This window comes from Suncus etruscus, chromosome 1, assembly GCF_024139225.1.
Source record: "Suncus etruscus isolate mSunEtr1 chromosome 1, mSunEtr1.pri.cur, whole genome shotgun sequence".
Classification (NCBI taxonomy): domain Eukaryota; kingdom Metazoa; phylum Chordata; class Mammalia; order Eulipotyphla; family Soricidae; genus Suncus; species Suncus etruscus.
Genome location: NC_064848.1, coordinates 114,030,545 through 114,050,915, shown reverse-complemented (window position 1 = coordinate 114,050,915; position 20,371 = coordinate 114,030,545). Strand labels below are relative to the sequence as shown.

Sequence of the window (20,371 nt, the reverse complement as noted above, 5' to 3'; positions counted from 1 at the left end):
GAGTGGTCCTTGAGCATAGCTGTGTGGCCCAAAACAAAAAAAATAATTTCTCCCTCCCTTTGTCTGTCTCTCCCTGTTCCCTACCCTCTTTTTCTCCCTCCCCTTCCCTCTATCCTGTCCTTAACTCCAGACTATATTCCTTTACTACATGATCACCTTTAAGGTCTCTTAAAATGCCCAAATCTCAAACAATTAACAGTATTTTCAGTGACACCCCTCCCCCTCCACTAAATTGCCTTATCTTGGTCAATTAGATTACTTCTGGAAACCATTTGTGTATCTTTACTATTTTTGCTGAGCAGTGTACACAGAATCTTTAGGCCAAGATCACCATTCAATAAATGGTCTATATATAACCTTGTAGTTAATACAGAGAAGCATCTAAATTTAACCTCATAGTATTGATATATATCCCAATTTGTTACCATGTAATGTCGATATCAGAATTAAGAGTTTTTTGATGCAAATTGTAGAGAAGTTTGTATACCTGTTCTCCACAACCTTTTTTGTTTGCTTGTTAGTTTGTTTTGGCCCATGCCCAGCAGTGCTCAGGGTTTACTCTTGGCTCTGTACTTAGCATTTATTCCTAGTGAACATGGGAGGCCATCAGGGGTACCAGGGATTAAACTGGGTTAACCATGTCCAGACAAATGCCCCATCTCTTTGCATTATTGCTGGCCCCCATTTAATGTTTTCAAAAAGAGCTTGTTTTGTATTTGGACTTTTTATTTTTGGAGGGATTTTGGGTCACACCCGGTGATGCTCAGAGGTTACTCTTGGCTGTGTGCTCAGAAATCACTCCTGGCAGGCTCGGGGACCATATGGGATGACAGGAATCAAACTGTCAGTCCTGGGTCGGTGGCATGCAAGACAAATGCTCTACCGATGGGCTATCAGGCCCCATGTTTGGACATTTTGACTTTCACTTGTTCATACCTCTTTTGCTTTTAAACTTCCCTTTAAGTTAGCAGGTGTTTCTAGAATGTTCTTTAAAATGTAAACCAATTATTAATTAAAAAAAAAAAAGAAGCGGGCCGGGCGGTGGCGCTAAAGGTAAGGTGCCTGCCTTGCCTACGCTAGCCTCGGACGGACCGCGGTTCGATCCCCCGGCGTCCCATATGGTCCCCCCAAGCCAGGAGCAACTTCTGAGCACATAGCCAGGAGTAACCCCTGAGCGTTACTGGGTGTGGCCCAAAAACCAAAAAAAAAAAAAAAAAGAAGCAAGCAGCACCTGTACTTCTGGGGTTTATAGACATGGTTCCTGCATGCATATGTTGCCCACATGTTTTCCCTCTTGAGAAGTGAACTTTCCAACTTTTCTGCTAGGTTGTGTACCAGGGCTTGTCTCCACCTTTGGAGAAGCCTGTGTGGGCTTCCGCCCATCCTTAAGCACTCGTGCTGTTTGCCTACTCAGTACTTCCAAATAACACCTGTTTTTACTTTTTTTTGTGTGTTTTTGTTTTGTTTTGTTTTCTTTTCTTTTTTTGTTTGTTTTTGGGTCACACCCAGCAGTGCTCAGGGGTTACTCCTAGCTCTATGCTCAGAAATCGCTCCTGGCAGGTCCCCCATATGGGGGCCATATGGGATGCCGGGATTTGAACCACCGACCTTTTGCACGCAAGGCAAACGCCTTACCTCCATGCTATCTCTCCGGCCCCTGTTTTTACTTTTAAAAAGAAATGCACTGCGGACTTTGAACAGGAATAGTATTGCCAAAGGTTATTTTATTTTTTGTTTGCCTTTTTTGGGTCATGCCCAGCTGGTGCTCAGGTGATACACCAGGTCTGCATTCAGGGATATGGGAGTCCAGGAATGGAACTTGGGTCAGCTGCATGCAAGTTCTATCTTTCAGGCCCCCAAAGGTTATTTTAATGAAGATAATGCTAGGTTCTCATTAAAAGATTCTCTTTTGTGATAATTAAAAGCCCCAGAACAATCAAGAACATATTTAAAGCATAGCATATGGGCAAAGATGTATTTAAAATATTGCTGTTTCAAAGCAGTATTATTCTCATTGCCCAGAAACCTTTCCATTTTTAGCATTGTGCTGCCGAAGCAAGCACTAAAATCTTTCCATTTTTAGAGATTAAGTTCAAAAGTCACCATCCTGTGCTTTTCTGAAAGGGCTATATTGAGGGAGGGATATGCTTTCCTCTTTTACTTCCCTTTGCCCTCCTTTCCATGAAGTACTATTAGATGATTTGATTAGATGTATTTGTGTGCTCTTTCATATGATATTTGTTTTGTTTTGTTTTTGGGTCATACCCAGCAGCTCTCAGGGGTTACTCTTGGTATTGTACTCAGAAATCACTCCTGGCAGGCAAAGGGGACTATAGGGGTGCCAGGATTCGAACCACCGTCTGTTCTGGATATGCTGCATACAAGGCAAATGCCCTACCGCTGTCCTATCTCTCCGGCCCCTTTCATATGATTTTTATACCTTTTTTTTTTTTTTTTTTTTTTTTTTTTTTTTTGTATTATTGGCTATCTCTTTTAGTCTTATTTTTGGGCCACACTCAGTGGAACTCTGCAATTGCTTGGGGGAGTACATGGAATGCCAAGGATTGCCCTATCCACTCATTACAGCCCCTGGGTATCAATTTATTTTTATTTATTTATTTGGGCCATACCTGGCGGTGCTCAGGGGTTAGTCCTGGCTCTGCGCTCAGAAATCGTTCCTGATAGGCTTTGGAGCATATGAGATGCTGGGGATTAAACCCATTTCCTACCAGGTAGGCCGCATGCAAGGCAAATGCCTTACCGTTGCTGTGCTATCACTCTGTCCCCCTGGGCATCAGTTTAAAGAAATGTTTTGATCTCGTTCAATCCGTATTGCTTCGAGATAGAGTGACATATTACCATTTTCTCTTAGTGGATAAGAAAAGTCTAGCAAATTTGCTGTTTATCTTTTTTTTAAAGAAAAATATGGAACGCTTCACGAATTTGCGTGTCATCCTTGCTCAGGGGCCATGCTAATCTCTGTATCGTTCCAATTTTAGTATATGTGGTGCCGATGCGAGCACCTGTTTATCTTTTTAACTGTGCCTAATGTATTTGATCTTACCCTAGGAAGATAAGATTGAATTTAATCTATTATACGTAAAACTTAAAAGATAGAGACGGGGAATATTAGCTCAATTTCCTTTTAGGAAAGAACGAGTGAGGAGGGACCATATCTGTGTAGTAGAGAGTGGGTAGGTAGGGTGCTTGCTTTATATAGGGCAAATCCAGACTCAGTCCCTGTAGGAGCCATGGATGCTGTGCTTCTCATACACCCAGAAACTTCCAGAGTCACTTCTCCACCTGGAGGGTACTGCCCAGGGGTGCTGGGTCGATTTGGGGGTGCAAGATGCTCTGGATGTAGTGGGAGCACTTCTGATTGTTTACTTGATTCAAGTTGAAGATTGAGTGATGGTTTAAAGATTTGGATTATTTCACATTTTATTTATTTTATTTATTTTATTTTATTTTATTTTATTTTATTTTTTTGGTCATACCCAGCAGCGCTCAGGGTTTACTCTTGGCTCTATGCTCAGAAATTGCTCTTGACAGGCTCTGGGGACCATATGGCATGCTGGGATTTGAACCACCGTCCTTCTGCATGCAAGGCAAATGCTTTACCTCCGTGCTATATCTCCGACCCCTATCTCTGTTTATGTTTTTTTGTTTTGGGGCTTTACCTGGCGGCACGCGGGTTATTCCTGGCTGTGCTCAGAAATCACTTCTGGCAGGCTCAGGGGACCATATGGGATGCTGGGGTTTGAAGCCGGGCCAGCTGCATGCAAGGCAAATGCCCTATCCACTGTTTTATTGCTCCAGCTCCCTATTTTCTTATATTCTCTCTCACTTCTCTTCAATTTCTTTTTTTGTGTGTGTGTGTGGTTTTTGGGTCACACCCGGCAGTGCTCAAGGGTTATTCCTGGCTCCAGGCTCAGAAATTGCTCCTGGCAGGCACGGGGGACCATATGGGATGCCGGGATTCGAACCGATGACCTCCTGCATGAAAGGCAAATGCCTTACCTCCATGCTATCTCTCCTGCCCCCGTCTCTTCAATTTCTGGGAGAGTGAAACAATGTGTTTTGATGTTCAGGCTCTTTTACCTCTTCCATTTTTTTTTTTTTGGGGGGTCACACCCTGTGGTGCTGGGTTACTCCTGGCTGTCTGCTCAGAAATAGCTCCTGGCAGGCACAGGGGACCATATGGGACACCGGGATTCGAACCAACCACTTTTGGTCCTGGATCGGCTGCTTGCAAGGCAAACGCCGCTGTGCTATCTCTCTGGGCTCTACCTCCTCCATTTTTAAGGACTCTGACATACTTTATTGGGAGGGGGAAAAACAAAGCAGTAGTTTGTATGTGAAGAACTAGATGTACTATTTCAAGAATGCCTTGATAATTAAGAAAAACAGTTTTTTGTCCTTTTTTTATTGTATGCCTTGATAACTAAGAAAAAAGTCTTTTTGTCCTTTTTTTTATTGTGTTACTTTCTGTGCAAGGACAAATCATATCAGTAATTTTTCTGGTTTAAAGAAGTGGCAATATATTTATCTGAGCTTTCTATTGCCAGTTATATCATAGGAATTTGTTTAATTTGCATTAAGTTTGGATTTAAGAGGTATCATTTTGTTCAGAAGTGCTTATATCAGACATGTTCATAATTTATAGTTGTTTCTGAAGAAGAGAGAGGAGAGTTATTAATGGAAAAGAGAGAAATAAGTTTTTAGCTTTCAGAAAGTGTTAGTGGATTACACGATCACCCTACCTTAATAATTTATCAATCTTATGTTATTATTTTATCCATATTTATTCTCTTTTATCAGAATATTCAATTTGGGAAGAAAGCTTAGAAGAAACAGGCCGGAGCGGTAGTGCAGTGGTAGGGCGTTTTGCATATGGCTGACTTAGGACAGACCATGGTTTGATTCCTCGACGTCCATTATGTTCCCGCAAGCCAGGAGTGATTTCTGAGCACATAGCCAGGAGTAACCCCTGCGCATCACTGGATGTGACCAAAAACCCAAAACAACAACAAAAAGCTTAGAAGAAACATGTGCTTCAATAGAATTTAGTCTGGTTATAAGATTATTAATGATGATAAATTAGATACTTCCTTAGTCCTATATCTACTTATTAGCATTCTGGAGAGCAAAGTGTTAATAAATTCAACTGAAGATTATTCAAAAGTTATTTAATTTAATTTTTGGTTTTTGGGCCACATCCAGTGATGCTCAGGGGTTACTCCTGGCTATGTGCTCAAAAATTGCTCCTGGCGTTTGGGACACCAGGGATCCAATGTAGTCCATCCTATGTCAGCTGCATGCAAGGCAAACACCTTATTGCTGCCCCTTCTCCTGCCCCAAAAGTTGTTTAATTTTAAAAGAAAAGTGAGATTTTGTAGTGATAAATATTGATCAGACTTTTCCCTGGGTAGCACAGACAGACTTTGCTTTAATTAGAAGCAGAAGTTCCTGAAATGGTTCATCTAGGTAAGGCACTCTATAGGAAACTGGGGCAGGTGGACAGACTGCAACACTGGTTCTCCTAGATCCTTGTCACGTCTTGCCTCTGGAGTTAGATTCTTGCACTGTGACTGCCATCTGCAAAGACTTCTCAGAGACTCCTACCTGTTGGGAATTTTACAAGGTGAATGTGAGCAGCATGTCGGTCTGGCTGCATCCATGCTTTTACTGACTCTTCTCTCCATTTGTCTTATAGTCTCACACGCAAGGGAAGAGGTAGCATAGTAATAAAAAAACTAGTGATTTTTAAAAATATGCATCTCTGAAGATTTTTTATCAGGCAACCAACACCTTTAATATTGCTCTTCTTTGATTTGAATATGGTCCTTAATTACCTCTAGTTGGAGTCGCAAGTGATGCCTTTGCTGTTTGCCCTGTCTGGTTCTTTTTCATTTGTTGATATAAAAAAGTATGAGTTAGAGAAGTTGGTTTAGATGCCCTCCCTTTGACTCTTGAGCTATTTTTGCTCATGAGTTGTGTCAAATGTAATGCCACTGCAACCCTTTTAGTAATTGGTTTATAATCTACTATGACTGTGGCTGTTTATAAACATTTAATTTAAACACTTGTCCTAAATCAGTCTTAAGAAAGTTTGAACCATAGCTTTAATAGAGGACTCAGATGTTTCATAGATGAATAGTAGATGCTGTAGGTATAACAGTTCTGTGCTTATCAAGATATTCGTGTTAAAAATTTAAAAAGCAGGTCCAAAGCAATAGCGCAACAGGTAGGGCATTTGCCTTGCACGGGGCTGACCTGGGTTTCATCTGGGTTTGATGACCTGGGTTCCGTCTGGGTTTGATCCCCGGTTTCCCATGTGTTTCCCCGCTCTATTAGGCGCAATTTCTGAGTGCAGAGCCAGGAGTAACTCCTGAATACCATTCAGTGTGGCTCAAACCCCCACCCCTACCCCATAATGAAGCATAGAATGATTACTGGGAAGGCTTTGTGGTTTATTTCTATTCTGTTTCAAATTTTTTCATTACGCTGAATGTGAAATGTGTTTTTAGAATATTTTTTTTATTCTTTTTTTTTTGGCTTTTGGGTCACACCCGGCGGTGCTCAGGGGTTACTCCTGGCTGTCTGCTCAGAAATAGCTCCTGGCAGGCACGGGGGATCATATGGGACACCGGGATTCGAACCAATCACCTTTGGTCCTGGATTGGCTGTTTGCAAGGCAAACGCCGCTGTGCTATCTCTTCGGGCCCTTAGAATATTTTTTTTCTGGGATGAAAACTGTTCAACTTAGGAGAATGATCAGCTCACTTGGTGGGTTTGCTACTCTCAGCTTTTACTTGTGGTGAAGAAGTTTTGTTAGATGAACACAGATAATCGCAAACTCTTTCTACGAATTAGAACATTTAATCCTTCCAAGCCAAGTTGTATGTGTTTTTCAAGTTTTCAAGTATGTATGTTTTCAAGTTGTATAATTCAATGGATCTTTTCTTTGAATTCTTTTGGTAGGAATTGAGGAAATACAGGATGCTATGACAATATGGTGAATTTTTTGTTTGTTTGTTTTTGGGCCACACCCAGCGTTGCTCAGGGGGTTACTCCTGGCTGTCTGCTCAGAAATAGCTCCTGGTAAGCACGGGGGACCTATGGTGAATTTTCTAATTTAGTTTTTTTTTTTTATTTAAATTTTAGAATGGAAAATAAAAGTTTGTCGGCCTGCAGAATTATATTTTAGAAAGCCACACCTTTTCAGACCCAATTTTTGGGTGAGGTTAAAGTTGGTAGTTTTGGGAGGTTCAGTTTTATTCACTGCTGTTGAATTGTTGGCCATCTCAAAGGAAGCTAGTACTGCAGGATGTTCTGGCTGCACTCCAAACACAGGGCCCATTTTGGCACAAAACTGACTTGATATTATCACATACTATAATTTAAACTGAATCATCAAACCAGTGTCTGTCTCTTCAGAGACATTATGTCATTTCTGCATATTGTAGCACTATGTGGGACTCTTCCCAAAGAACTAGTCTGATAGTTTCTGTATTTGTGAAGGTGGTTCATTAGGCTGCATTCATTACCTTTAGTGTCTTAATAAAAATCTTGAAACAACGGTTCGAATCCGAGTCACGGCACCAAAAAGAAAAGAAAAAAAAATCTTGAAACAATTATTTTTTTATTTTTCAAATTTGGCATTTATTATACCTGCTGTCCATGAACACTTTTATTGATTCCTGTAATGGATGTGATGCACTATTTTGTTTTCATCTCTTGCTCTTTGGCAAGCAAAATATAGGTTGTTACTGTAAACATTATCATATTATGGTTAAGATGCTTGGTTGGGCCCAGAGAGATAGCACAGCGGCATTTGCCTTGCAAGCAGCCGATCCAGGACCTAAGGTGGTTGGTTCGAATCCCGGTGTCCCATATGGTCCCCCGTGCCTGCCAGGAGCTATTTCTGAGCAGACAGCTAGGAGTAACCCCTGAGCACCGACGAGTGTGGCCCAAAAACCAAAAAAAAAAAAAAAAAAAAAAAGATGCTTGGTTTATGGTTTATCAATTTTGTGTTTCCTAATCTTGGACCTATCTTTAGTAGCTATGTGATCTGAAAAGATTCTCTGATATTCTTCTAAATTTCATTTCCTTACTTATAAAATGATAATAAACCCCCCCTTTTCACTTTTTGTATGAGAATAGTATTGTTTTTAGCGAATCATTGACCAGTAAATTATGAAAATGAATTTCTTTTTTTGGTTTTTGGTTTTTGGGCCACATCCGTTGACTCCTGGCTATGCACTCAGGGGACCATATGGGATGCCAGGGATTGAACCCAGGTCCTGCCTTGAAAATTAAGCTTTTTTGCTGTGATACACCATTTTATAAAATGTGTCCTGCTGTGTTTGAAATGTGTAAAAAAACGAGCATATTAGATCAAATAAAATAGCCTGTGTGAAAACTGTTCTCAATATTGCCATTTGCCATTAGAATGATTTTATTTTTCTTTTGGTTTTGGGTCACACCCAAAGGTACTTAGGGGTCACTCTTGACTGGTTGGGGACCAATTAGGATTCTGGAGATTGAATCTGGGTTGGCTGCATGCAAGGCAAATTCCCTACCTGCTGTGATATCACTGTGGTCCCAGAGTGTTTTTTTTTTTGTGTGTGTGTGGGGCGGGGAATGGGATGACGACGACAACACTCTGCGCTGTTTCTCTGCTTGGGATTTATTAACTTCCCAATGTCTATTGTTGAAATGCATACTGTGTCTTATGGTGCAAACAGGTCTCTGGGCCCACAGCAAGAGTTTCACTAAGGAGCTTTTTAGAAATTGGAATTCTTAGTCTGTTTCATTCCTTCAGAATTAGAAGTATAGGAGATCTCAGCCACCCTAGCCATGGGATGAAATCAGTGCTAATGGCTGTGTATGCTGTATTGCTAGAGTCCTTGATTCTGGGACCCCAGGACTGTCCCTGGCCATATACACTGAAGAACATCTGATACCAGTGAGTCAAATTGGAGTGGGGCATGTCTTTTATGCACCTTCAATCTTGGAACTGTCTGGTCCCAGTTTTAGATATTAAACTTTCATTTTTGAAGCACACTGAGCAGTGCTCAGGGATTGCACCTGGGCTAGCCGCATGCAAGGCAAGCAATTTACCCATTCTTCTCTCTTTTGTGCCTCTGATACTTTAATGATGAAGGCAGGTGCATGAGAATGATCCAGTGACAGTAGTGCACCTGCCTTGCAATCTTGAGGCCACACATTTGATCCCCTGGTGCCACACAAGTGTGAATGAGTACTGCAACTACTGTGTGAGCCCTAGTTAAAAGTACAGCAAGTAAAGATCATTCGACCAGGAACATGTCCTGCCGCCTTATTGTCCCAGTACATATGTGTTTGTGTGTGACCCCAGCAAGCTGCACAATCAGAGTGAGCCTGTTTAGGACTGTCACCAATATACACAGCACCTATGTACAGGCACCATAGCCCCAGTCATCACAACAGGAATGAAGGAAAGGGGAGACAAAAACAAAAAGATTTTGTGTGTGAGGGGTTGCTTGAGTTACACCTGGGGATGCTAAGGGTTTGCTCTTGGCTCTGTGCTCAGGTATTACTTCTGGTGGTGCTCAGAGAATTATGTATGGTACCAGGTTCGAATCTTGTGTTGGCTGTCTGCAGGGTAAGCATCTTATCCTTCTACTATCTCTTGTACCCTCTACCGCCATGGCATTTTAATATTAGTTTTGTAATTATTCCTTACAGGTGCATAGTGCTTTCTTTGCAATATCTCTTCAAAGTCATGTGTAAAAAATGATTTTGAGGGGCTGGAGAGATTGTACAGCAAGTAAGGTGCTTGCCCTGCAAGTGACTGACCAAGATTCAATCCCCAGTACACATATGGTCCCCCAATCCTGTTAAGAGTGATCCCTGCTCGCAGAGCCAGGAGGTCAACCCTGAGCAGTGCTAGACATTATCCAAAGCCCCCAACTAACTAATTTTGATGTGGAGATCATGTTTGTTTGCATAGATAAAACCAAGTGGAAAACTGAAGGAAAACTGAAGTGAATGAATACATTTGTGATCTTGGATAACACGTTGACTAACAGTATTATATATGCTTAAATAAAAGCAACAATCTGTCTCAAACAACTACATATGAATCTGTTGTAGTAATGTATCTTGGGAAACTGACTTTGAACTGATGACAAAAAAAAGATGTAGAATATTTGAATAAATTTGGTTCATAAGACTGAGAAGGGTTTTCTTTTTGACTTTTGGGTCACAGCCAGCAGCTCTCAGGGTTACTCCTGGCAGGCTCAGGGGACTATATGGGATGCCGGGATTCGAACCACCGCCCTTCTGCATGCAAGGCAAATCCCTGCCTCCATGCTATCTCTCTGGCCCCTGCAAAAGATTTTCTAAGGATTTAAAATATGTTCACCTAAATTACAAATTAAATATTCTAAGTAAACATTGCATCATCTTGTACATCCTGTTTATAATCAGAATTCACTGAAAATGTATTGGGATTTTATTCTATTTAACAGTTGTGGTTTCTAAATAATTGATATTTTCTCTGCGGAATGGTTTATCACTTTCTTCTCACCATGTCTGCTGTGCTCATTATGTATTCTTCCACTCCTGTTTGAAGAGATATTTTCCTTGCTTTCTATAGCTTTAACTCAGTAGGCACTTCATTTTATTGGCTTTAATTTAAGTTGCTTCGTAAGTATTGGGCTTCTGTTTGAGTAAGTTTTTCATTAATGTGTAAGTTACTTGAGGCTCTCTTAAATGTGTAACAAAGTGTGTGGGTTTTATTTAGATAATCTTAACTGAGGTATCTACTACATACTTTCATATCTTGGGAGCTTACTTAATTCTTTATAGTCCCAGAGTTGAATATAATAGTTTTAGTTTAATTTTGGGGCCACATCCAGGGACACTCGGGTTACTCCTGGTAGTGTGCTCAGAAATTACTCCTGACAGGCTTAGGGGACCGTATGGGATGCTGGGGTTTGAACCGTGGTGAGCAGCGTGCAAGGCAAATGCCCTCCCTATCTGCTGCACTATAGCTCTGGCCCCTATTAGGTGGTTTTTTTATTTTTTATTTTTTATTTTTTTTTTTGGTTTTTGGCCACACCCGGTGGTGCTCAGGGTTGCCCCTGGCTGTCTGCTCAGAAATAGCTCCTGGCAGGCATGGGGGACCATATGGGACACCGGGATTCGAACCAACCACCTTTGGTCCTGGATTGGCTGCTTGCAAGGCAAACACCGCTGTGCTATCTCTCCGGGCCTGGTGTTGTTTTTGTTTTTTTTTTTTTAATTTGTATGTTTATTGTTTTCAAACAGTATTTGGCTAATTCTATCAAACATATATAATTAAAAATAATTTATAAAAGGGGGCTGGAGAGATAGCACAGTGGTAGGGCATTTGCCTTGCATACGGCCAACACGGGACAGACGCAAGTTCATTTCCCAGCATCTATAGGATCCCCTGAGCCTGCCAGGAGTGATTTCTGAGTGCAAAGCTAGGAGTAACTCCTGAGCACCTCTGGTGTGCCCCCAAAATAAAAACAGACCAAAAGAAAAACTTAAAAAAAAAAAACAAAACTTAAAAAAGTCACAAGTCGGGTGGGGAGGAGGGAGACTTGGGACATTGGTGATGGGAATGTTGCACTGGTGATGGGTGTTGTTCTTTACATGACTGAAACCCAAACACAATCATGTATGTAATTAAGGTGTTTAAATAAATTAAAAAAAAAAGTCACAAGGGGTCCGGAGAGATAGCATGGAGGTGTAGAGCGTTTGCCTTGCATGCAGGACAGTAGTTCGAATCCCGGTGTCCTATATGGTTTCCCGAGCCTGCCAGGAATGATTTCTGAGCATAATAGAGCCAGGAGTAACCCCTGAGCACTGTTGGGTGTGACCCAAACACCAAGGGAAAAAAAAAGTCACAAGGACCCTCTGAGTACAACAGGTTCGGTGTTTTATTTTGTATGAAGATTCCTCTGGGAGTAAGCTAGAGCACTGCTTTATGTCCTAAAAACCATAAACAAACAAACAAATAAATGCAAGTTGAAAAAGAATTACCCACACAGTATCACTTCATAGTGTCTATTGCTTTATTATCTTTGCATTTTCTCCCTTTTATACGTTTTAAGTAAGTGAATTTTATAAAAACACAGCCTATTTATTTGATTAAGCTGATATTAGAGGTCAGAGAAATAGCACAGCAGGTAGAGTGTTTGCCTTGCACACAGGTGATCTGAGTTCGATCTTGGCATCCATATGGTCTCCTAAGCCCACCAGGAGTCATTTCTGAGTGTCACACCCGCAGTACTCAGGGGTTACTTCTGGCTCTATGCTCAGAAATCACTCCTGGCAGGCTTGGGGGACCATATGGGATGCTGGGATTCGAACCACAGTCCTTCTACAAACGCCTTACCTCCGTGCTATCTCTCCAGCCCGCAGGGACTTAAGTTTTCATAAGTGGTTAAAAATGATCTAACTGGTCTGTATTTTGACAGAAGAATAAAAGCCAATTATAGAATATTACTTTTTCTTTTACATGTAAATTGTATTGTTGTATGTGCAAGTCAGTGCAGAAAATGAACCCCAATAATGACTGAAATACTGATTCTTGCATAGTATTTTTCTTTGTTCTCTATTATATCTTCCTCCGTCTCGTGCCTTAAAGTACTAGTCCTTACTCTGTGGAATCACTTCTGATGCTGTGAGGGGACCATGTCTAGTGCTAGGAGTACTTTCCCTCCTTTCCACTGCACAAGTACTTATGAGGAATCTGTCCATTCATTTGTTTATCTTTTTTTTTTGGTTTTTTTGGGCCACACCCTGCGGTGCTCAGGGGTTACTCCTGGCTGTCTGCTCAGAAATAGCTCCTGGCAGGCACGGGGGACCATATGGGACACCGGGATTCGAACCAACAACCTTTGGTCCTGGATCGGCTGCTTGCAAGGCAAATGCCACTGTGCTATCTCTCCGGGCCCTCATTTGTTTATCTTATCCTTTAAAGTAGGCAGTCTTGTTTCTGAATTTGCCAGTACATTTCCCTGTTATTAAAGACAACTAGACTGAACTTCCCTGGATCTCAGATGCCAGCACCCTTCTGCCTCTCTACTCTGCTGTCCTGCATTTTCGGCCTGATTTCACCCTTGGTGCGGCTCATCAGCCAGCCTGCCTTCCTGTGACACGCCCAGAAAGGGAGGAGTCACTGAACTTCGCTGGATCTCAGATGCCAGCACACTTCTGCCTCTCTACTCTGCTGTCCTGCATTTTTGGCCTGATTTCATCCTGGGTGCGGCCCATCTGCCAGCCTGCCTTCCTGTGAGCCTTCCGTGGAGGTGAGTCGACCCGCCCAGAAAGGGAGAAGCCAGAGGAGCACGGTTGCTCCGCTCCCCTTCGAGACGGTGCACAGCATTTAGCCGATGAATACAATCACAACACGTAGAAAAACACGCAGTACTAGTGTGACAATGGGGAAACAACACGGGCCAGTGCCAGACATAGAGAATGAAGATGGCAACTCTGATGACTTGAACATGACCAACCACCTAGTCAGTCTCTCAGATAAGGAGTTTAGAGTTGCAATATGGAACATGTTCAAAGAACTCAAACAAAGTATAGAAGAGAAAACTAAAAAGAATCAGGAGAATATGAAGATAGAAATGAGAAAACTCCAAACAGAAATTTCAGATCAAATAACAGGTCTGAGAAACTCAGTAGATGAATTGAAGAAAAACATGTTTGAGATTTCCCACAGGTTAACAGCAGCTGAGGATAGAATCAGTACACTGGAAGATGAGATACATAACAATTACATACAGCAGAAGAAATTGGAAAAAAGCCTCAAAGCAAATGATCAAACAATGGAAAAATTACTCAAAGAATGGGAACAGATGAAAATAGAAGTCTATGATAAGCTCAACAGAAACAATTTAAGAATCATTGGAGTCCCAGAGACTCAGGAAGAAAATCTCCAGGAAGAATCAACAGTCAAGAACATCATTAAAGAGAAACTACCAGAGATAATGAATACATGTGATCAAATCCTGCATGCCCGAAGAGTGCCAACTAAAAGAGACCCCAGAAAAAACACCCCAAGACACATCCTAGTCACTATGACGAATCCCATAGATAGAGACAGAATTCTGAAAGCAGCAAGATCGAAAAGAGAAATTACATTCAAGGGAACATCCTTGAGATTTACTGCAGACCTGTCACCAGAAACACTCAAGGCCAGAAGGCAGTGGTGGGACATAGTGACAAAACTCAATGAAATAAATGCTTCGCCTAGAATACTGCACCCAGCAAAACTCACTTTCAGGTTTGAAGGAACAATACATAGTTTCACAGACAAACAACAGCTCAAAAACTTCACAGACTCAAAACCATTCTTTTTTTTTTTTTTTTTTTTTTTTTGGTTTTTGGGCCACACCCGTTTGACGCTCAGGGGTTACTCCTGGCTATGTGCTCAGAAATCGCCCCTGGCTTGGGGGGACCATATGGGACGCCGGGGGATCGAACCGCGGTCCGTTCCTTGGCTAGCGCTTGTAAGGCAGACACCTTACCTCTAGCGCCACCTTCCCGGCCCCTCAAAACCATTCTTAAAAGAAAAACTGAACGGCATACTTTAAGACAAGGCTTACCAACAGACACACCAAACTTTAATATAAAGATGGCACTAACTCCCAGGACAATTCTTTCTCTCAATGTCAATGGACTAAATGCACCAGTTAAGAGACACAGAGTGGCTAAATGGATCAAAAAACTCAATCCAACCTTCTGCTGCCTACAAGAAACGCACCTGAATAGTCAGAACAAACATAGACTCAAAATAAAAGGCTGGAGGAAAATCATCCAAGCAAACAACACCCAAAAAAAAGCAGGAGTGGCCATATTAATATCAGATGATGCAAACTTTATACTTAAGAAAGTTGTAAGGGACAAAGATGGACATTTTGTATTAATCAAGGGATATGTACAGCAGGAAGAAATCACCCTCCTAAACATATACGCACCGAATGAGGGGCCAGCAAAATATTTAATACAACTGTTGACAAATCTGAAAAATAATATCAATAACAACACAATAATTGTGGGAGACCTCAACACGGCATTGTCAACACTAGACAGGTCAACCAGACTGAAACCCAACAAGAATATACTAGACCTGAGGAGAGAAATGGAAGAAAGAGGCCTAGTAGATATATACAGGACACTCCACCCCCAGAAGCCTGGATACACATTTTTCTCTAATGTACATGGGACATTCTCTAGGATAGACTACATGTTAGCACACAAAACATACCTCCATAATATCAAGAGGATAGAAATTTTGCAGGCTGCCTTTGCTGACCACAAAGCCCTGAAATTATATATAAACTACAAAGGGACACAGAAGAAAAATTTTAACACCTGGAAGTTAAATAGCCTCATACTGAATAATCAGTGGGTCCGAGATGAAATCAAAGAGGAAATCAAAACCTTCCTGAAAACAAATGACAATGGAGACACAAATTATCAGAACCTATGGGACACAGCAAAAGCAGTACTGAGAGGAAAATTTATAGCTTTGCAAGCACACATCAGGAAAGAAGAAGGGGCATACCTGAATAGCTTAATGACGCAGCTCATAGAATTAGAAAGTGCTCAACAAAAGGATCCAAAAATAGGGAGGCAGAAGGAAATAACAAAGCTGAGAGCAGAAATCAATGAAGTGGAAACCAGAAAAACCATCCAAAAGATCAACGAAAGCAGAAGTTGGTTCTTTGAAAAAATAAACAAGATTGATAGACCACTGGCAAAACTAACAAAGAAAGAAAGAGAGAGAAACTTGATAACTCGTATTAGGAATGAAAAAGGAGAGATCACTACTGATATGGTAGAGATTCAAAGGGTAATCAGAAACTACTTTGAGAAACTCTATGCCACTAAAAATGAAAACCTGGAAGAAATGGATAAATTTTTGGAATCTTATAATCTTCCACGATTGAATGAAGAGGATGTAGCATATCTAAACACACCCATTACTATTGAGGAAATTAAGAAAGTAATCAAATGTCTGCCCAAAAAACAAAAGCCCAGGCCCAGATGGATTTACTAATGAATTCTTTCAAACCTTTCAAGAGGAACTACTACCAATCCTGGCAAGACTCTTTCATGAAATTGAAAAAACAGGAAAACTTCCAAATAGCTTTTATGAAGCCAACATTACCTTGATACCTAAACCAGACAGAGATGCTACGAAAAAAGAAAATTACAGACCAATATCGCTGATGAATGCAGATGCAAAGATCTTCAACAAAATCCTGGCAAATGGGATTCAATGCCTCATTAAGAAGATCATCCACTACGATCAAGTAGGTTTCATTCCAGGAATGCAAGGCTGGTTTAACATCCGTAAATCTATCAACATAATACACAACATCAACAGCAAGAAAAATAAAAATCACATGATCATATCAATCGATGCAGAGAAAGCATTTGACAAGGTCCAACACCCATTCTTGATCAAAACTCTCAGCAAGATGGGAATGGAAGGAACCTTTCTCAATATAGTTAAGGCCATCTACCACAAGCCAGAGGCAAATATTGTCCTCAATGGAGAAAAACTGAAAGCCTTTCCTCTAAATTCTGGCACAAGACAAGGCTGTCCTCTCTCACCACTCCTATTCAACATAGCACTGGAAGTACTCGCTATAGCGATTAGGCAAGAAAAGGATATCAAGGGAATCCAGATAGGAAAGGAAGAAGTCAAGCTCTCACTGTTTGCAGATGACATGATACTCTACTTAGAAAACCCCAAAGACTCTACCAAAAAGCTTCTAGAAACAATAGACTCATATAGCAAGGTGGCAGGCTACAAAATTAACACACAAAAATCAATGGCCTTTCTATACACCAATACTAATAAGGAAGAAATGGACATTAAGAAAACAACTCCATTCACTATAGTGTCACACAAACTCAAATATCTTGGAATCAACTTGACTAAAAATGTGAAGGACCTATACAAGGAAAACTATAAAACTCTGCTCCAAGAAATAAGAGAGGACATGCGGAAATGGAAGCACATACCCTGCTCATGGATTGGCAGGATTAACATCATTAAAATGGCAATACTCCCCAAAGCACTGTACAGATTTAATGCGATCCCCCTAAAGATACCCATGACATTCTTCAAAGAAGTGGACCAGGCACTTTTGAAATTTATTTGGAACAATAAACACCCTCGAATAGCTAAAGCAATCATTGGGAAAAAGAATATGGGAGGAATTACTTTCCCCAACTTTAAACTTTACTACAAAGCAATAGTTATCAAAACAGCATGGTATTGGAATAAGGACAGGCCCTCAGATCAGTGGAATAAGCTTGAATACTCAGAGAATGTTCCCCAGACATACAATCACCTAATTTTTGATAAAGGAGCAAAAAATCCTAAATGGAACAAAGAAAGCCTCTTCAACAAGTGGTGTTGGCACAACTGGGTAGCCACTTGCAAAAAATTGAACTTAGACCCCCAGCTAACATCATGTACGAAGGTAAAATCCAAATGGATTAAAGACCTCGATATCAGCCCCCAAACCATAAGATATATAGAACAATACGTAGGTAAAACACTCCAGGACATTGAGGCTAAAGGCATCTTCAAGGAAGAAACTGCACTCTCCAAGCAAGTGAAAGCAGAAATTAACAGATGGGAATATATTAAGCTGAGAAGCTTCTGCACCTCAAAGGAAATAGTGCCCAAGATACAAGAGCCACCCACTGAGTGGGAGAAACTATTCACCCAATACCCATCAGATAAGGGGCTAATCTCCAAAATATACAAGGCACTGACAGAACTTTACAAGAAAAAAAACATCTAATCCCATCAAAAAATGGGGAGAAGAAATGAACAGACACTTTGACAAAGAAGAAATACAGATGGCCAAAAGACACATGAAAAAGTGCTCCACATCACTAATCATCAGGGAGATGCAAATCAAAACAACGATGAGATACCACCTCACACCACAGAGAATGGCACACATCACAAAGAATGAGAATAAACAGTGTTGGCGGGGATGTGGGGAGAAAGGAAGTCTTATCCACTGCTGGTGGGAATGCCGTCTAGTTCAACCTTTATGGAAAGCGATATGGAAATTCCTCCAAAAACTGGAAATCGAGCTCCCATATGATCCAGCTATACCACTCCTAGGAATATACCCTAGGAACACAAAAATACAATACAAAAACCCCTTCCTTACACCTATATTCATTGCAGCTCTATTTACCATAGCAAGACTCTGGAAACAACCAAGATGCCCTTCAACAGACGAATGGCTAAAGAAACTGTGGTACATATACACAATGGAATATTATGCAGCTGTCAGGAGAGATGAAGTCATGAAATTTTCCTATACATGGATGTACATGGAATCTATTATGCTGAGTGAAATAAGTCAGAGAGAGAGAGAAAAACGCAGAATGGTCTCACACATTTATGGGTTTTAAGAAAAATGAAAGACATTCTTGCAATAATAACTTTCAGACACAAAAGAGAAAAGAGCTGGAAGTTCCAGCTCACCTCAGGAAGCTCATCACAAAGAGTGATGAGTTTAGTTGGATAAATAACTACATTTTGAACTGTCCTAATAATGAGAATGTATGAGGGAAATTGAGAACCTGTTTAGAGTACAGGCGGGGGTCGGGTGGGGAGGAGGGAGACTTGGGACATTGGTGATGGGAATGTTGCACTGGTGATGGGTGGTGTTAAGAAAAAAAAAAAAAAGAAAGTAATCAGAAGCAAAAAAAAAAAAAGAAATTATAGAGGAAAGGGAAGAGAGGATAACTTAGTTCTGTTTACAAATTTAAAAAAAAATAAAGACAACTAAATTTATTGTCCACACAAAATCTTGCATATTTCAGAATATTCCTTCTTTCTGATTTGCATCTGCATTGTTATCAACTTCTTAGTTTTAGTAAGTACTAGTTAAGAGTTATGTTTTCTTGGTTTTAAATAGTTAATTTTTATAAATATTTATGTACTGTTTTTCTTAATTTCATCACTTCAAAGAAGTAGATGTCAGGCGTGTTACTCCTGGCTATGTGTTCAGAAACCGCTCCTGGCTTGGGGGACCATATGGGATGCTGGGGATCGAACTATGGTCCATCCTGCATCAGCGTTTGCAAGGCAAACACCCTACCATTGTGCTATTGCCCTGGTCCTTTTAATGACTTTAATTTTGTTCTCATTACTTTATAGAAATATGGTATATTCGGGGTTAGCTTCATATTTATCTAATAGTCATGTATCTAATAGTCACCATTTCCATCACCAATATTCTATTGTTACACACACATCCCACTGCTCTTTCCCTCTGGTAACCAGCATAGTTCTCACTGTCCAGATGATAACTTATCTTTTTCTGGTAGTTTTCCTTTTTAATTTTTTTTTTTTTTTTGTGGTTTTTTGGGTCACACCCGGCAGTGCTCAGGGGTTATTCCTGGCTCCAGGCTCAGAAATTGCTCCTGGCAGACACGGGGGACCATATGGGATGCTGGGATTTGAACCGATGACCTCCTGCATGAAAGGCAAACGTCTTACCTCCATGCTATCTCTCCAGCCCCCCTTTTTAATTTTTGTTAGGAATTTCTAACAGTTGTTTTATTAAGTTTATCTCTTGGAATAGTTCATTTAACACCATTATTGTGACTTTTTTGGTGAGGATGATCTTAGCATTGCTGTAAGTGGTGTGTTGAGATAACCTGAAATTTATTGTCAGTGGGTCCTTAAGGTCTCTGTGTAAGCATTTTGTTATTTAGATTTCCTGTTGTTGAGTGCTCATACATTACTGACCAATGTCCTCTTCAGAGTTGCTTGTCTTTGGTGCCCTCTCATTCTCACTCCATTCTAGGCCATGCTTATGGCTTACTCTGATTCTGCTCAGGGATCACTCCTGGTGTTGCTTAGGGTACTATATGTGGTGACAGGACTGAATCTGTTCAATCTCATGCAAGCAAACATCCTATCCACTGTAATATGTCTTTGGTGCCTGTCTAAGCTTTTCTTTTTCTTTTTTCTCCCAGAGATGGGGTGCATTCGGGCCACACCTGGTGAAGCTCATGGGTTACTCCTGGATCTGTTTTTTTGTTTTTTATTTATTTTTTTTTTTTGTGGTTTTTGGGTCACACCCGGCAGTGCTCAGGGTTACTCCTGGCTCCATGCTCAGAAATTGCTCCTGGCAGGCACGGGGGACCATATGGGACGCTGGGATTCGAACCGATGACCTCTTGCATGAAAGGCAAACGCCTTACCTCCATGCTATCTCTCCAGCCCCTTGTTTTTATTTTTGAGTCACACCGGCCAACGCTCAGGGGTTACTCCTGGCTCTCTGCT

At 40.9% G+C, this 20,371-nt stretch overlaps 1 protein-coding gene and 1 non-coding gene across 2 annotated transcripts in view; one reads left to right on the top strand and one right to left on the bottom strand.

The window, feature by feature from the left end:
- The window catches only part of SRPK2 (SRSF protein kinase 2), a 175,496-nt gene that overhangs the window by 23,953 nt on the left and 131,172 nt on the right, over positions 1–20,371 (top strand). The gene's annotated exons all lie outside the window — the stretch shown is intronic.
- LOC126027321 (U6 spliceosomal RNA) lies at positions 2,920–3,023 on the bottom strand. Its single transcript, XR_007502244.1, has one exon. It is a non-coding gene; the product is annotated as a U6 spliceosomal RNA (small nuclear RNA).